This window comes from Macaca mulatta, chromosome 7, assembly GCF_049350105.2.
Source record: "Macaca mulatta isolate MMU2019108-1 chromosome 7, T2T-MMU8v2.0, whole genome shotgun sequence".
NCBI classification, from domain to species: domain Eukaryota; kingdom Metazoa; phylum Chordata; class Mammalia; order Primates; family Cercopithecidae; genus Macaca; species Macaca mulatta.
The window spans coordinates 168,950,118-168,957,298 of record NC_133412.1 but is presented as its reverse complement, the minus strand read 5'-3'; the positions used below and the strand labels follow the sequence as shown (position 1 = coordinate 168,957,298).

Sequence of the window (7,181 nt, the reverse complement as noted above, 5' to 3'; positions counted from 1 at the left end):
CGCCCGCCACCTCGCCCGGCTAGTTTTTTTTTTTTGTATTTCTTAATAGAGACGGGGTTTCACCGTGTTAGCCAGGATGGTCTCGATCTCCTGACCTCGTGATCCGCCCGTCTCGGCCTCCCAAAGTGCTGGGATTACAGGCTTGAGTCACCGCGCCCGGCCAGCTTTGAGAATTGTAAGACAGGTCCCATAGAATTGGAATCAGATAACCTGGAGGAGTATGCCCTGGACAGAGAAAGATTCTGTTCCTTGCCTCCCACTGAAGCAGAGTGTTTTCTACAAATGCAATCCAGGTAAAGAAGAATACCTGTTAGGAAGCCTGGGAAGAGCATTCCGGGGTGGGGTTGGGACAGGCTGAGAGATTCCAATCAACTTGTGCATACACAGCTGAACAAACTCAAGAAAACATGTTTTTGTTTTTTTCAGACAGAGTCTCGCTCTGTCACCCAGGCTGCAGTGCAGTGGCGTGATCTCGGCTCACTGCAACCTCCACCTCCTGGGTTCAAGCAATTCTTCTTCCTCAGCCTCCCAAGTAGCTGGGACTACAGGTACCTGCCACCACATCTCGCTAAGTTTTTTATATTTTTTAGTAGACACACAATTTCACCATGTTGGCCAGCCTAGTCTTGAACTCCTGACCTCAACACCACGCCCGGCCTAAATAAAATATGTTTTAAAAGTCTTCTCCCAGGCTGGGCATGGTGGCTTACACCTGTAATCCTAGCAGTTTGAGAAGCTGAGGCAGGGTTATCGCTTGAACTCAGGAGTTCAATACCAGCCACGGCAACATACTGAGACCCCATCTCTATAAAAATAAAATAAAAATCTTCTCCCTGTAATTCCACCACTTTGGGAGGCTGAGGTGGTAGGATCACTTGAGGCCAAAAGTTTGAGACCAGCCTGGGCAACACAGTAAGACCTCCATCCATACAAAAAGTTTTAAAATTAACCAGGCATGGTGGTGCATGCCTGTAGTCTCTGGTACTTGGGAGATTGAGGAGGGAGGATCGCTTGAGCCCAGGGAGGTAGAGGCTGCAGTAATCCGTGATTGCACCACTGCACTCCAGTCTGGATGAGAGTGAGATTATTGACAAATGAAGAGTCAAGCTCTGTAAAGTATTTGAAGATATTTATTCTGAGCCAAATATCAGTGACCATGGCCTGTAACACAGCCCTCACGAGATCCTGAGAACATATGCCCAAGGTGATTGGGGTATGGCTTTGTTTTATACATTTTAGGGAGACATGAGATGTCAATCAAATACATTTAAAAAATACATTGGTTCTATCCAGAAAGGTGGGACAACTTGAATTGTTAGGCAGAGGTTGGGGGCTCCCAGGTTATAGGTAGATTTAAAATTGACTAGTTGACAATTGGTTGAGTTTATCTAAAGATCTGGGATCAATAGAAAGAAAATGTCTGTGTTGCAATAGGAGGTTGCGGAGACCAAAGTTTTACCCTACAGATGAAGCCTCCAGGTAGCAGGCTTCAGAGAGAATAGATTGTAAATGCTTCTCATCAGAGAGGTATAATGAGTCCTGTCTGACCTCTACTTCCCATCATGGCCTGAAACCAGTCTTTCAGGTTAAGAGTGCTCTGGCCCAGGAGGAAATCCATTCAGATGGTTGAAGGGTGGGGGTGCCTCAGAATTTTCTTTTTGGTGTACATCCTGTCTCAAAAGAAAAAAAAAAAAAGAATAAAATAGTTTTTGGTTTACACCCTTTCTCAAGAAAAAAAACAAATGAAAGAAAAGAAAAATCTCAAGGACATCTAAAAGCTGGTAAGACAGAAATTACCAGGCCAAAAATCAAAGGGAAGTGGAATTCAGAAAGTGCAAAAAACAGAATGGAAGCTGCTTTTTCCCTGAGAGTTTTTTCAGAACCTGAAAATCAGACCATGTTTGAGCCTCATGGAGACCGGCAGAGAAAGAAGTCAAGCCAGGCCTTGCCCAACTCTAAAGGAAAACCCAAACTTGTCGATATTTGATGACACTATAAATCACTTGCCTCTTTTCACTCTCTGGTGCTCCAGCAGCACAGCCCCACACCAACCTTCATCTGGAGTGTCTCAAGACCTTCTGGAATCTTCTCCCACACATACCTCCTTAGGCAGATCCATTCTGTGAAAATAAGCAATTCAAAATCTAAGCTGTTGGAACTTTAAAATATTCTGAGCCTTAAGGGAATTTGATCATGGGACCTGAGTCATGTAAACAGGCAGATGCAACCTTTGTTTCTCTGATTATAGATCAGCCTTTTTCCTTACTTACATTGTTGTGTAAAATGTTGTATATGACTGAAGGGCTCCAGGGAAGACCCCTTTCCTCTTCACTGTTGATTTGATCTTCAGTATAGATTAACTCCCTCTTTCTCCAGAGACTTCATGACCATCACATTGTCTGGGGTAGAATGTTAAACACATTCTTAAATTGGAAAGGAAATGAAAACAAGCTGTAGAGAAAAGAAAACAAGGTGGGGGCAGGGGAACAACCTCTAATTAATTGTACCTTGTAACTCATAAACCAGCCTCGCATAGAAAATGTTAAACAACAAAGTTAAACAAGAAATGTTATACAAGAAAATGTTCTACAAGGTTACTAAATTTCTTTGTTTTCTGCCTATGTCAGCAAGACTTTAACTTTTAAGTTCAGAGCCCTGGCTCCATTTCCCTGGAGTCTGTGTTTCTCAGATGGTCACTCCCAGCTTTTGGCTTGAATAAACTCTTTAAAACTGGATTCTGGGCTGGGTGCAGTGGCTCACGCCTGTAATCCCCGCACTTTCGGAAGCTGAGGCAGGAGAAATCACTTGAACCCAGGAGTTCGAAACCAGCCTGGTCAATAAAGTGAGACCGATTAAAGAGAAGTAAACTTGAAAGCAAATAAAAACAACTTTAAAAACCCTGGATTCTGATCCTTTCAATTACTTTATGCTGACAATTCTACTATGGGTGCTGCCCAATCAGCCTTGTAAAGCACAGGGCTGACCACTTCAGCTCCCTGCTAAGTGTTGAATCTGGAATAAAATCCAGAGTCCAGAGCTACAGAGCCCTCAGGTCTGGGACCCTTGCTTTGTACTTCTGTTTTTCCACTTTACTTAGTTGAAACACATTCCCTATAGCAAGCTAAGAAAGGAAAAGGTCCATTCCCAAACCCTTCACTCCCTAGACCACTGCTCTGTGTGTAGACAATGAAAACAGCCATGAGTTCACAAAAAAGGGAAGGACTAACTGCCCAGGGCAGGATTCAAGGAATGCCTGTTAAGCCCCAGGGAGGAAGTGGCTATTGACCTGGGAAGAGTCTGTTAGGCAAAGTCAAGGGCTGAGGTGGTGGTTGACATGAAGGCAAATTTTCTATGCCCTGGTGAGAAGTTGCAATCCTTGCTGTGAACATTGGGTAGTACAGTGTGCAGGACCATGTGCTTGGCTATTGGATCCCACCTGTTGACATGTACCAGGCCTGATTTTCCTTGGCCTTCCCTCCTGATTTAGCTGAACACCACCCTTCTCAATACAACCCCGAAGTACACCTTGCTCAGTTTTTAACAGAGCTGCCGGATTTCAAGGCATGATTCTCAGCACCGTGACTATACTGAAGACAAAAACTCACATGGCAGCCATGCTTTTGCTCCCAGAACAGCAGCCAATGCTGGCAGTGTCCTTGTCCTAATGTGTCTGTTCCCACCTTGGTGGGGAACCACTAGGAAGAGGGGGTCAAATGGGAGCAGAAAAGCTCACTCCCATCTTCATACATAGGACTGGTGCTCCAGCCTTGTGCACCCATACCCAGCTTGTTCACCTCACCCTATCCTGGTACCCCTCTCCAGCTCTGACTCTTCCTTCTCAGCCACACCTGCTACTTAAGGGCAAGGAGCTCTCCTGCCATCTGGGCAGATCTTTGTAACTATTCAGGCCAAACCAATTCAGACAGCCCTTCTGTTAGGGACAAGCAAGTACCTAGCCACCACCATCTTTGCTCCCAGCATGGCTCACCTGCCTAGCTCAAACCTTCATGGAGCTGTGATCTGTACCCCAGGATACAAACAAAATTGGGCCCCATCCCACAGTCCATATCAAACTCATGACCAGCTCCCAGAGGACCCTCCTGCTGCCACACTCATCCTCAGGCTGCAGACCTGCTTGACTCTTCACACATGGCTACTACTGCACTCCAGGATTCTCCATATGACCCCTCCATCCACCCAGCTGCCAGGACCAGAAACCCTGGCCATGCAGTAAGAATTCACTCAACAAACTCTGAGCCCCAACTCTGGTCAGGCACTGGGGTCAAATCAGATGTGGCTCTGCCCTGCTGCAGCTTGCAGTGTGACTGGGAGCAATGACGGTCCCTACTTTGCCTGTCACCTTGCATCCATCAGTCCCACATCAGCCCATTTACCTCAGGCTCACATTGTCCATTGCAGGGACCATGCGGCTCAGTGTCGGCCCTGCCTCTGGGCTTGCCCCTCCAGCTCCCCCTTCACTCTGCTTCCAGAGATACATTGCCCATTCTAATTTAATTTTACATCTTCCCAAAGAAAACTCCTCAGTAGATGCCAATTGTTTTTAGGATAAAATTAATCACCTTGTTTTGGCACCCACAGGACCGCATGATCCTCATGCCAGGCCCCCAGCTCGGACATATTGGTCCAGATGGGGCACCTGGCAGTTCCTCGAATGGATCGCGCCCATCACACCTCACACTGCTGCCATGCTGGCCTTGTGCCATGAATGTCCCGCCTCCTCCTGCATGTTGCCGCCAGATAGGTTTCAACTTGTCTCCCATATTTCAGAAAGTCTTCCCTAGCCCTCCAAACCAGGCTCCATGCCCTCTGGTTCCCCATAACGCCCAAACCACGCTCTGCAGCAGCACATATCATACTGAGTGGTCAATATTTACAGCCTGTCTTCTACACTAGACCATGAGGGCCTTGAGGACAAAGACAATAAAGCCATTCATTTTTGCATCATCAGAAACTAGCCCAGCACTCAATATATATGTACCTGGTGAATATTTACTATATGAATCAATGTAATGATTAAGTAAGTGTCCAGACTTCAGGTTTGGCCCACCGGCACTAATAATACCTCCTTCATCTTTCTCTTCTGACACTCAACTTATGACCCCCCTGACTTGGATTCCCATTAAGGACTGAAGGTTTGTGTTTCCCCCCAATTCCTAGGTTGACACCCCGACTTCCAATGTGACTGTGTTTGGAGGTAGCGCCCTCAAAGGTAGACAGCAGCCGTTTATTGATCCTGGGCCACTTTCCAGAGAACACTCTCCTAGGACCGACCATAGAACTTTTATAGGTCCTTCTGGGACCAGTCACAGCAATTTGGATTTATCTACCCCAAAAGGTAAATGGGTCAAAACAACACATTAATTAAATTAACTCCATGGCTAAAATTCTGTTTCTCTTTTTTTAATATTTTATTGAGAAATAATGGTAGATTTGCATACAGTTGGAAAAAATAATATGAGAGATTCCATATATTCTTCATTCACTTTCCTCCTATGGTATGATTGTAGTACAACATCATAACCAAGAAAGCCCTGGTTGATAATCCACTGTATTCAGATATGACCCACCATATTAGATATGATCCACTATATCGGATTTCCTTTCACATGCACTCATTTGTGTGTGTGAGTGTGCATGTGCACATTTAGTTGTGCAATTTATCAGATGCACAGATTCGTGTAATCACCACCACAATCAAGATGTGAAACAGGTCCATCAGAGGTACCCCTCAAGCCACGCTTCTATTGCCAGAGCCAGCTCCTCCCCACTCGCCTGGCAAGTACTAATCTAGTCACCATTTCTATACTTTTGTTCTTTCAAGATTGCCATCAAAATGCAATCATACAGTATATAACATTTTGGAATTGATATTATCCACTCACCATAATTATCTGGAAATTCATCCAAATTGTTGTATCTGTTAATAGTTCACTCCTCGTTATCAATGAATAGTATTCCATGGTATGCACACACAACAGTTAAACCATTCACCTGTGGAAGGAAATTTGAATGGTTTCCAGTCTCGATGATGAACACAGTTGCTAGGAACATTTGGATACAGGTTTTGTGTGAACACAAGTTTTTATTTCTGGGTTGCATGGTAGTTGCTTGTCTACTTTTACAAGAAACTGCCAAGCTGCTTTCCAAAGTGGCTGTACCGTTTTATACTCCCACCAGCAATGTAGGAGACATCTAGTTTTTCCACATTCTTGCCAGCATTTGGTGTCTTCATTATTTTGTATTCTAGCCATTCTGATAGGTGTGTAGGGGTATCTCGTGATTTTAATTTGCACTCATTTAATGACTAATGAGGTTGGATACGCTTTCACGTGGTTGTTTACCATCTCTCTATCCTCTTTGGTGAAATGTCTGTTCACATTTTTTGCTCATTTTCTAAGTAGATTGGTTTTTTACTGTTGAGCTTTGAGCATTCTTTGTATATTCTAGCAACTAGGAATATGGGCTCTATCTGGAAGGAATTCTGATGGATACAGTTACTTAACTATTACATCACTTTCTATACAGAGTTTGGCAACCACATTTTCAAAATTAGGAATCCAGGGAAGAAGAAAACAATGAGTAAGAAAAGTCCTCAGTGTGGATTTGAGAATGGCTTACAATGTCTCAGTACCTCAGACTGCTGGCTTCTGAGGAGCCCCACTAAGACCCTGCTGTCCCCATGTGGGCCTGGCTGGGGCAGGCAGCCTGATTCTTATCCATCAGGTACCAACAGCCTCAGTGACACAGGGCAGACGTCCCTGACACCGTTGTCAATCAAACCCCATTACCAGCCCTGCTGTCCCACCTGCCATCACTGTCCTTCTTGTGCAGGTAGCTGGCGTGGGAGACACAGAACAATTTATGAGCCACAGCCTCAGGGCTTGGTTTGGCCAACAGAATCAGAAATCCAGTTTGAAGGCTGCTGCTATATTTCACCCTTCCACTTCCCTTTGAACACGTTTCAGAGCTATTGATCTTAAAAGCAGAAGATTAGTCACTTCAAAATGAGGCTCAGAGTGTGCTACAGAGGAGGGCTGTTCTGAGGATTACAGGCAGCTGCCCCTCCTCCTTCTACCCCTCCACTGCAGCATCCTCATCTAGGCCCCTGGGGCAGGTCTCCCAACTGGAAACTCCTCAACAGTGAGGGCAGGACAATTAAA

General features: G+C 45.1%; 1 long non-coding RNA gene across 1 annotated transcript; it reads right to left on the bottom strand.

Annotated features, from left to right (window-relative positions):
• Positions 1-1,114: 1,114 nt before the first annotated feature.
• Positions 1,115-6,548, bottom strand: LOC144330388 (uncharacterized). The gene is made up of 4 exons (XR_013396513.1): positions 5,904-6,548; positions 2,271-2,451; positions 2,008-2,120; positions 1,115-1,670 (listed from the first exon to the last, which is right to left on the bottom strand). It is a non-coding gene; the product is annotated as an uncharacterized LOC144330388 (long non-coding RNA).
• Between the last annotated feature and the right edge of the window lie 633 nt (positions 6,549-7,181).